The sequence below is a fragment of the Halichoerus grypus genome, chromosome 6, assembly GCF_964656455.1.
Source record: "Halichoerus grypus chromosome 6, mHalGry1.hap1.1, whole genome shotgun sequence".
Classification (NCBI taxonomy): Eukaryota; Metazoa; Chordata; class Mammalia; order Carnivora; family Phocidae; genus Halichoerus; species Halichoerus grypus.
In genome coordinates this window covers 101,911,869-101,922,733 of record NC_135717.1, presented here as the reverse complement: position 1 = coordinate 101,922,733, position 10,865 = coordinate 101,911,869, and the positions used below count along the sequence as shown (strand labels likewise).

The following is a 10,865-nucleotide window of genomic DNA, read 5'->3' as shown; positions in this document are numbered from 1 at the left end:
CCCAAAGGATACAAACTTTGTGATCTGAAGGGGCATCTGTACCCCAGTGTTTATGGCAGCAATGTCCACAATAGCCAAACTATGGAAAGAGCCCAGATGTCCATCGACAGATGAATGGATAAAGAAGAGGTATATATATATACAATGGAATATTACTCAGCTATCAAAAAAAAAAGAAATCTTGCCATTTACAACGATATGGATGGAACTAGAGGGTATTATGCTAAGTGAAAAAGTCAATCAGAGAAAGACAGTTATCATGTGACTCCACCCATACGAGAAATTTAAGAAACAAAACAGAGGAGCACAAAAGAAGGGAGGGAAAAATAAAACAAGACATAATCAGAAAGGCAGACAAACCATAAGAGACTCTTAACCATAGGAAACAAACTGAGGGTTGCTGGAGGGAGGGGGTGGGGAGATGGGGTAACAGGGTAATGGATATTAAGGAGGGCACGTGATGTAATGAGCCCTGGGTGTTATATAGAACTGATGAATCACTGAACTCTATCTCTGAAACTAGTAATACACTACATGTTGATTAGTTGAATTTAAATTAAAAAAAGAAACTGCTTCTGTCTTCATGATAGAAGTTAGTTGAAAAAAAAAAGATTTGGGGATTGTTACAGCATCTAGCGTAACTTACCTTGACAAATACATAAATTAACATAAAATGTAGAAGATATTTATTGAGGGAAAATTAAAAGTTTACTAAAAGATGGGGCACCTGGGTGGCTCAGTCCATTAAGCAGCTGCTTTCCGCTCGGGTCATGATCCCAGGGTCCCGGGATCGAGCCCCGCGTCGGACTCCCTGCTCGGCAGAGAACCTGCTTCTCCCTCTCCTTCTGCCTACCGCTCTATCTACTTGTGCCCTCTCTCTACCTCTCTGTCAAATAAATAAATAAAATCTTTTAAAAAAAAGTTCACTGAAAGAACTATAGCATGTTATCGATACAATGAATCAGTATTTTAAGGAATATAAAATCAATAGAAGATTAATCTATAAATCCATTTAATCCCAATAAAAATCCCAAAATACATATTGTGGAAATTTTTAAGTTAAGTCAGAAATTCATATAAAAGAATAAAATAGCTAAGATAATTCTGAAAAGTCTAAGAATAGAAAATATTTAATTTTCCAGATACAAAAACTTATTTTAAAGCTATAAAAATTAAGACAGATTTATAATTTTGCAATCAGTGGAATAAGTTAAAAAGCAAGGCAAAATCGTGTATATATAAAAGTTTAATCTATGATTAAAGTAGTATTTGAAGTCAAAATGGACTAATTAATAAATGATTTACAAATTAAAAGTCAAAATAAAAAAACAAAGCTACAAAAATAGATTAAGGAAATACAGAAAAATATGTTTATGACCTCAGGGTAAATGAATTATGCAAATTAAAAAGCATAAATAGTGTCCAGATTGTTTGAGGGAAAATCAAATCAAGGGAAAAAAAAGAAATCAACCCAATAAAAAATGAGCAAAAGATGTAAACTGGGAAAGTCAAAGATGAAATTAAAATGTTAAATAAGCAAAAAGAAGCTCAACTTCACATATAATCAAGAATATACAAATTCAAATGATACAGTAGAACGTTTTATCCAGGAAATTAGGAAATTTAAACAAAGTTTGATAATATCAAATGTTGGCAAGAGTTTGAATCAAATACTGGCAAGGAAGTGAAACCCCGAGAAATAGAATTACAAAATTTGTGTAGGTATTGCTAGACATTATGGGTGAGAGAGTAAATTGGTATAGCCACTCAGGAAAGCAATTTAACAATTCAGTAGTATCTATTAAAACTCAAGATAAGCACGCCCTATGATTCAGAAATTGTACTTGTTTGTTTATTTGCTGGATAAAAACTGTCAGTGTGTGCCTAAGGAGGCTGAATCAAGACATTCATTTCTGCATTGTTATATAACTGAAAAATAACAACCTAAGTGTCCATCCTATGGGAGTAAACTCAGGAAGCCAAAAGTATCTCTATATAGATGATTAATCAAAACCTGACTCCAGTGGCAAATACAATGCTTTTATCAGGGAGGAAAACCTTCCTCTACCCTATGGTCCTTCTAGCTGTACTTAGAATCAGACTGACATGAGACAGGTTAACAGGAGAAAAATGAAAGTTAATAGGCATATGTACAGGGAATCCACATAGACATGAAATTCCAAAGACAATGAGGCAACAGGAAGCTTATATAAACTAAGGAGAGGAGTAGGGTCAGAAGATACAAATGGGAGGAAGGCCATGAGCAAGAAGGTGAAAGGACATTGTTTTGAAAAACAAAGATAGCCCTATTATGCAGAGAAGTTTCTTAGGAATGAGGAGTCTCTGTTAATATCTCTCTCCCTAGTATAGGATCTCCTTTTCAATGTAAATTGAAGCAGTTGAAGGGGAAGCAGAGAGCTTTTCCTGCATCTGCTGGGTTTTGATTAGTTTTAACTAAAAATAATCCTTATGCCAAAGTGGCCCATCTTGGGGTAGCCTGTCCCTGGCCCCTACACTTTGCATATGTTAACTCATTTATTCTTCTCAATGACCCTATTAGGAAACTATAACTATTATCCTGTGGACTAGAGAGAATAAATAACTTATGTAATACAGCCAGCAACCAGCAGAGATAGGACTTAACCATTACTCAGAAAGAGTACACCAATTCTCCTGAGGATTCTTTCCCACACTATACCATGCTATAGAACTACCCAGAAGGACACATAGTATAAGCATTAGTAAAAGCAAACAATGCTTTTCACCCTCTTTCTGAGGAAAGTCACCCAAATGAACGTAAACTTACAACAAACAGGTCATCAATAAAGAGAAGACAGAAAAATGAAGGCAAAAAATAATAAAAAGGGAAATAAATATAAAGAAGAGGAGCCAAAATCATTGAAAGGTATAGGTAAGACAACAAAGGTAAAGCAGATACATAAAAAAGAATTCTTCAGGGGCACCGGGGTGGCTCAGTTGGTTAAGCGTCTGTCTTCAGCTCAGGTTGTGATCCCAGGGTCCTGGGATGGAGCTCCACGTCAGGCTTCCCGTTCAGCAAGGAGTTTGCTTCTCCCTCTACTACTCCCCTACTTGTGCTCGCTCTCTCTCTCTTTCCCTCAAATAAATAAATAAAATCTTTAAAAAAATTCTTCAATACACTTTCCTTTAAAATAATAATGTAACTATATAAATTAAAAGCTTAGTCACCAGGCAGAAAAATGATGGTAAGATTCCCTCTACCCTTTCCTTCTGAAAGTAAATCAGGGTTCACTTCCTGTTAGGATCATAAAATCATAGACCATTAAAGCAGGAAAAGACCTCAGAAGTCATCTAATGCAAACCCCACCTTTGATGGTTTATATCCCAAAGTGTTACATAAGGAGCTTTCTAACTCATTTTCACTAATCTGTTCTCATGTGCTATCAAATAATGTGTGAGGGGTTCAGGGAATTCTCAGAGATCATAAGCAAATAAGTTCCACGTCTCCTAGTCATTGTGTAAGGGCCAAAATAATTGATGATATTTTTCAGATTAGGAATCTTGATGAGATCAAGTCATAATTTTAAAATGAAGCGATTACCCTGTCTTGATGTCGGAGGAAAACGGTAACCTGGAAATTATCTTCCTAGATAATGTGGACCATGGTATGAAATGCCTAAGAAAAAATAGCCATTTCATTGCTATGAAAATGTTTGAACCTTATGTATTTGGTGGTCAGAGAAAGGAAGCAGCATCCCTGTCAGCCAAGGAGCAAACTGTTTAAATGTCTGCTAACTTAGTCATACTGGTTTATAGTGGTTTTTTATCAAAACAGATTCCAGAGTTAATTTTGACATGTTTATGCCTGCTAATAGAGAAGATGTCACTTTTCTCTTAGGACTGCTCGTTTTGTTTACATATCCAGCTGCCACTTAACCACTCTCATCTTTCCCTTTCCAGATCTTGTCTCATTTCCATGTAGTTTATAGTCCAATTAATTATAACTAACAGATTGCCTGGAACCTGTTTTATGAAAATGTGATTATATGGTGTCATAGCAATATTCTCTAAATTTGACAAGAATATACAATTCAGTTGAAGGAATCTTGTATTTACATATAAAGGGACGATTACCGTAAAACCATGATTAATGTACATCATCAAATTATACTCAGTCTTTCTTGTAAACATGTCAATTAGAAGATTAAATGAGTAAGAGAGTTTTGACCCGGATTGCAGAATAGTGAGGAAAATGCGTGGTTGCACCGAGTGATGTATATTAAGGACATAGGTGTCCTTCTTTTCTAAAAAATAGAGAATAAAATTGAATTTAGAAATACGTCTAAGAGAAAAGAGGTTTCAAAAATCATAAGAGATACTATGAAAAAAAATTATGTCAAAATTAAGATGAAAGGATGGGTTTCCAAAACTGACTTAAGAAATATAAAATTCTATAAGCCAAAAAACCATTAAAGAAATTAAAAGTCACATTATCCCAAGAAAATCAGACCTAAATAGCTTCAAAGGTGACTTTGAACAAACTTTCAAAAAAGGGGTAATCCCCATATCATAAATTTTTTTCAAAAAATAGAAACATTGGAAAAGCTATTAATTTATTTATAAAATTAAAATAAACTTCAGGGGCGCCTGGGTGGCTCAGTCAGTTAAGCGTCTGCCTTCGGCTCAGGTCATGATCCCAGGGTCCTGGGATCAAGCCCCATGTCGGGCTCCCTGCTTAGCCGGAAGCCTGCTTCTCCCTCTCCCACTCCCCCGGCTTGTGTTCCCTCTCTCGCTGTCTCTCTCTCTCTGTCAAATAAATAAATAAATAATCTTTTAAAAAAAAAAATAAATAAATAAAATAAACTTCATGCTAAAGGCAGACATGAAGATCCCAAGAAAAGAAAGTTATGGACTAATTCACTTATCAACATAGATGTAAGGATACTAAAATATACTTAAAACCTGATTTTGACAGTGTATAAAGAATACACTTTAATCAAGTAGGGTTTATCCCAGGAATTCCTATATAATTCAACATCAGAATATCTACTATTATTCTATATTAGCAGAATGAAGGCAATAAGACATATGATCTCTCAACGTATGCATTCATCAATAAATGGAGGGAAACACTCAGGTAAACATTCATAATAAAAACACTTGGCACCCTAAAAATAGAATGGAATTTCCTTCGACCTTCCTTCTTCCTTCACTTAAAATGATAAACTTTAGAATTACTCATCCTATATCAGGAATAAGAATATCTGCTATTATTGCTTCTCTTTAACATTATGCTATTTTTTTAAAAGCTTTATTTATTTATTTGAGAGAGAGAGAGCACAGGGGGTGGCGGGTGTAGAGGGAGAGACAAAATCTCAAACAGACTCCCCACTGAGTGTGGAGCCCAACGCGGAGGTCAATCTCAGGACCCTGAGATCATGACCTTAGCCAAAATCAACAATCAGAATCTTAACCAACTGAACCACCCAAGTGCCCCAACATTACGCTATTTTTTAAAAGCCATCATAATCTGAAAGGAAAGACAAAATTATTCTTCTTTGTTGATGATATCTACATAGAAAATACAATAGAATATCTATAAAAAGTATCAAATTTATATGAGGTATTAGACAGTTTCGAGATAAATTCTCAACATAAAAATAAATAACATAACTAAAACCAATAATAAAAATAGAAAATTAGGTAGAAAAAATTTATATTAGGAACAAAAATATAGTAGTCCCAGGAACAAATCTAATAAATATATGCAAAACCTTTTGAAGAAAAGGTTTAATAAAATTATTGAAGAATACTATCAACCCTAATAAGTGGAGATCTATGCTATGGTCCTACATGATAAAATTTAGGGAGACCAACTCTCTCCCAAAGAAAAACCACACAATAAGGAAGGAGCAAAGGATATGCACAAGCAGTTTACATAAAAGGAAATTCAAATAATCGTAAACCTGTGCATGCAACTGTGGCAAACTAACTTCTTGGATTGCAAATATAATAAATTCTCAGACCATTGACTGTTCTTGACACCATCTCAAGAGCTGATAAAACACACACACACACAAATCAGTGAGACTATAAAAGATTTGAATAAAACAACTAACCAACTTGACTTAATTCACAGATAAAGAACATTCCATTCAATAACTGAAGAAATAAATACCAAAAAAAAGGACATATTTTAAAGTTTATTCTGGGCCATAAAGCAAATCTCAGCAAACTTCAAAGAACTGAAATCATAAGTGTATATCCCATGACCAACATGGAATTAAATTATGGAATGGAATTAAAGATAACTAGAAAAATCTCTAAATGTTTGGAAATTAGGCCCATATGTTTAAGAGGAAATCACAAGGCAAATTAGAAAATATATAATACTGAATGATAAAAAAAACAACATATCAAAATTGGTGGAATGCAGCAAAAACAATGCTTGGAAGGATATATATTGATTTAAATACAGATATTAGAAAAGAAAAAAAGATTTAAAATCAATGACTTACTTCTAACTTAAGAATCTAGAAAGGGGAAACAAATTAAACTCAAAGGAAGTAGGATAAAAATAATAAAAATAAGTGGTGATGGGCACCTAGGTGGTTCAGTGGGTTAAGCGTCTGCCCTCAGCTCAGGTAATGATCCCAGGGTTCTGAGATCGAGCCCCGCGTTGCACTCCCTGCTCAGCAGGGAGTCTGCTTCTCCCTCTCCCTCTGCATGCAGCTCTCCCTGCTTGTGCTCTCTCTCTCCCTCTCTGTCAAATGAATAAATAGAATCTTTAAAAAAAAATAAGTGGTGAAATGAATAAAATAGAAAAATTAACAAAGCTTTGGCTTTGATTCTTTGGACACATTAAAAACACTGATCAACACTTAACAAGAGGAAGAGAACACAAATGACTAATATGAGGAAAAAACAGAGGGCATCCACACAGATCCCATACACATCAAAAAGAAAATAAGAGCATATTATAACCAACTTTATGCCAATAAACTTGAAAAATACAGTGCACAAATTCTTGAAAAACACAATTTACCTAAAAATGACCAAGAAGAAATGGAGCATCTGTACATGCCTACATCCTTAAAAAAAAATCAAATCCGTTGTAAAAAAATTTTCTCGTAAAATCTCCAGATGTAATGCTCACTTCAGCAGCACATATACTAAAATTGGAAAGATACAGAGAAGATTAGCATGGTGCATGAACAAGGATGACACACAAAATTCCAGGTGTAGATGATTTCACTGGTATATTCTTCCTACGAATGAAAGAAGAAATGCCAATCTTACATAAATTCTCCCATAGAAGAGAAAAAACTGGCAACTCACCAACTTCCAACTCATTTTATGACCCAGCAAAACTCTGATACTAAAACCTGAAAATAACTAAGAAAGGAAAATATGGGCCAACATTTTTTATGAATACAAATATGAATATATTAAATAAAACCTTAGCCAACAGAATCTAGTTTTATATAAAAAGTATAATACACCAAAACGAAGTGAAATTTACCTGAAAACCAACGAACATAATTCACCTAGTAAATGAACAAGGGAGATAAACCATGTGATTACTTCAGTAAATACAGAAAACATATTTGATCATATCCAACACACATTTATTATTTAAAAGAAAAATACTCAACATGCTAGAAGTAGTCAAGAATTTTGTTAATCTGATAAAAGGTTATCTACAAAATGAAATCTTAATGGCCAACATAACATGGTAAAATAGTGACTGCTACACCCCCCAACCCCTGAGAATGGCAAGAAGTCAGGATTTCCACAAGCACCAGTTCTCTTCGAAATTAGAAGTCCTAACTAGTTCAAAGAAGCAATAAAAAAATTTTTTAAGAATGAAAGGCTGAAAAATATTAGCTGTTATTATTCACAGATGATGTATATATACAATTATATATAGAAAGTTCAAAATAATTTACAAACGATTAGAAATTGTAAGTGAATTTAGGAAGGTTGCTAGATACAAGGTAAGTTTACTGTTTTCTGTTTACCTCCCAGAGGTAAGCTATAACTCTTCCCGATTAAGAGGTAGGATGTTGAAGCTGATGACACTCCAGAGACCTAGAGAATTTGAAAAAAAGTTTATTGTTAGCACAAGGGACTCCTAGTGAGAGCAGGAAGGACACAAGCAGGTCCAGGCAGTCTTGAGAGGAGCAGAGAGAGTGGGTTAAGCCTTTATAGTGGCAAGGGGGCAGGACCAGGGACAAGTTCCTGAGGGAGGGCTGGGAATTTGCCAAGTTCGTATCTTCCCACATGTCCCAAAGGAGGGAGCTCGTTTGGATTTTCTTATCAATTATGTCTAGATATGGAGCAGAAGGGACAAAGGAACTGGGTCTTATAAGAAGTCAGAAGTCAAGCATCAAAACATGGAATCAGACTCTTACATGACCCAAATCAATTATATTTCTGTATACAAGTAAAAACGGAAACAAAAACAAAACACTTGGAAAATGAAATATCAAAGGACTGCTATTTACTGGAGCATTAGAATGCATCAAATACCTACAGTAAATCTAATGAAAAAAATGGAAAGATCTTTAAACTGTGCAAACTACTAAATATTACTGAGGAAAATGAAAGGATTTAATAAATAGAGGAATATGCTATGTTAATGGACTGGAAAAGTCAATGTTGTTAAGATGTGGATTCTCCCCCATATTGATCTATGGGTTTAATGCAATTGCAGTAAAAAGTTCCAGGAGGCCCTTTGTGGTCTTGACCAAACTGCAGAGAGTATGCAGTCTGAGCCAGAGGACTAAACTGTGTGATTAGAATGGCAGATATCATCAAGCTGAAATTACCTCGCTGAATTCATCCTATGCTAAGAAAAAGAATTTCCAGAAGGAACAAATATTCTTATTTGTAGGTCAGAGCACACTTTCTCCTATAGACACTGCTGAAGATGCTACACCCATGTTTGCCTTTTGATTCTTTTCTTTCATGATGACCAATCTCCCATCTGATTGACATCTTTCTCTTTTTTTAATTTTACTATGTTATGTTAATCACCATACATTACATCATTAGTTTTTGATGTAGTGTTCCATGATTCATTGTTTGCCCATAACACCCGGTGCTCCATTCAGTACGTGCCCTCTTTAATACCCATCACGAGGCTAACCCATCCCCCCATCCCCCTCCCCTCTAGAACCCTCAGTTTGTTTCTCAGAGTCCATAGTCTCTCATGGTTCGTCTCCCCCTCCGATTCCCCCCCTTCATTTTTCCCTTCCTGCTATCTTCTTCTTTTTTTTTTTTTTTTTAACATATAACGTATTATTTGTTTCAGAGGTTCAGGTCTGTGATTCAACAGTCTTACACAATTCACAGCTCTCACCACAGCACATACCCTCCCCAATGTCTATCACCCAGCCGCCCTATCCCTCCCACCCCCCACCACTCCAGCAACCCTCAGTTTGTTTCCTGAGATTAAGAATTCCTCATATCAGTGAGGTCATATGATACATGTCTTTCTCTGATTGACTTATTTCGGTCAGCATAATACCCTCCAGTTCCATCCACGTCGTTGCAAATGGAAAAATGAAGGGGAGGAAATCGGAGGGGGAGACGAACTATGAGAGACGATGGACTCTGAGAAACAAACTGAGGGTTCTAGAGGGGAGGGGGCTGGGGGGATGGGTTAACCTGGTGATGGGTATTAAAGAGGGCACACACTGAATGGAGCACTGGGTATTATACGCAAACAATGAATTATGGAACACTACATCAAAAACTAATGATGTAATGTATGGTGATTAACATAACATAATCAAATAAAATTAAAAAAAATAAATTCATAATTCAGTGCTCAGCTAGCATTCCCCAAGCACAAGCACCGTGCAGGACAATGCATTTGAAGACCTTCCAGCCTCAGATGTATATTGGGCTAAAATCTGGTCCCTCTACCAAATCTTTTTACCATGGTGCAAGCCTGAGTTACCCACCTAAGTAAATACCCACCTAACTCCCACTATTGATGCACCCCCACCCTACTCCACCCCCTCTTCCCATTTTCTTGAACAAAAACCATGGTTTAAGGAAGTGCTCTGCAGAATGTGGTCCAGGGAGCCACGGCATTTAATTTCACCTGGGAGCTTGTAGGAAATGCAAATTTTCAGGCCCAACTGCCGACCTTCTGAATGAGAAACTCAAGGGTAGAACCTAGTAATCTGCATTCAACAAGCATTCCACATGATCCTCACGCACAATAAGGTTTTGACTAGCACTGTTTTAAAGTGCTTTGGTATCTCTTTTTATAGTAAGAACAGGTGTGTTAATATTTTCAGTTTACAGCTCTGATTCAGCCAAGGAGCCATTCCATTGAAGAACCTATTTCTACTCTTCATAACTCCCTAATTATGCTCTTAGTAGTTGGAAGATTTGAAAAGTGCACCATTTTCTGAGAGAAAAATCCTACCTTTAGACAAACACTTGCACACATGGAAATCCAAGGGACCACGCAAGAGAAATTTCACTTTTCCCTCGAGTCACCTGTTGGTCTAAACCGAGCGGGTAAAAGCTATAGAGGCCATTGCACTTGATTGGCCTGCCATCTTTTGCTGCAATCCTCTCAAGTCTTTTTCTTCTTTTTTTTTAATCCTCATTCCATCTGCTACATCCTGCCTCCTTACTGTCATCCGATGTACATTCAAAAGAATAAATATACTGCATAACACACTCTGCCCCAAAGAAACTCAGGAGCCCTTGATAAATCGTAAGGTGGCATTTCTAATTCTCCCCATATTCTATTAGAACATGGGATTTTGGACAGCAATACATATTTTTAAAGAGGTTGGCCCAGTGGTGGGTATTAAGGAGGGCATGTACTGGGTGGAGCACTGGGTGTTATATGAAAACAA

General features: G+C 36.0%; 1 non-coding gene across 1 annotated transcript; it reads left to right on the top strand.

Moving 5' to 3' along the window:
* Positions 1-7,127: 7,127 nt before the first annotated feature.
* On the top strand, positions 7,128-7,235 carry LOC118525940 (U6 spliceosomal RNA). Its single transcript, XR_004912386.1, has one exon. It is a non-coding gene; the product is annotated as a U6 spliceosomal RNA (small nuclear RNA).
* Positions 7,236-10,865: the final 3,630 nt, after the last annotated feature.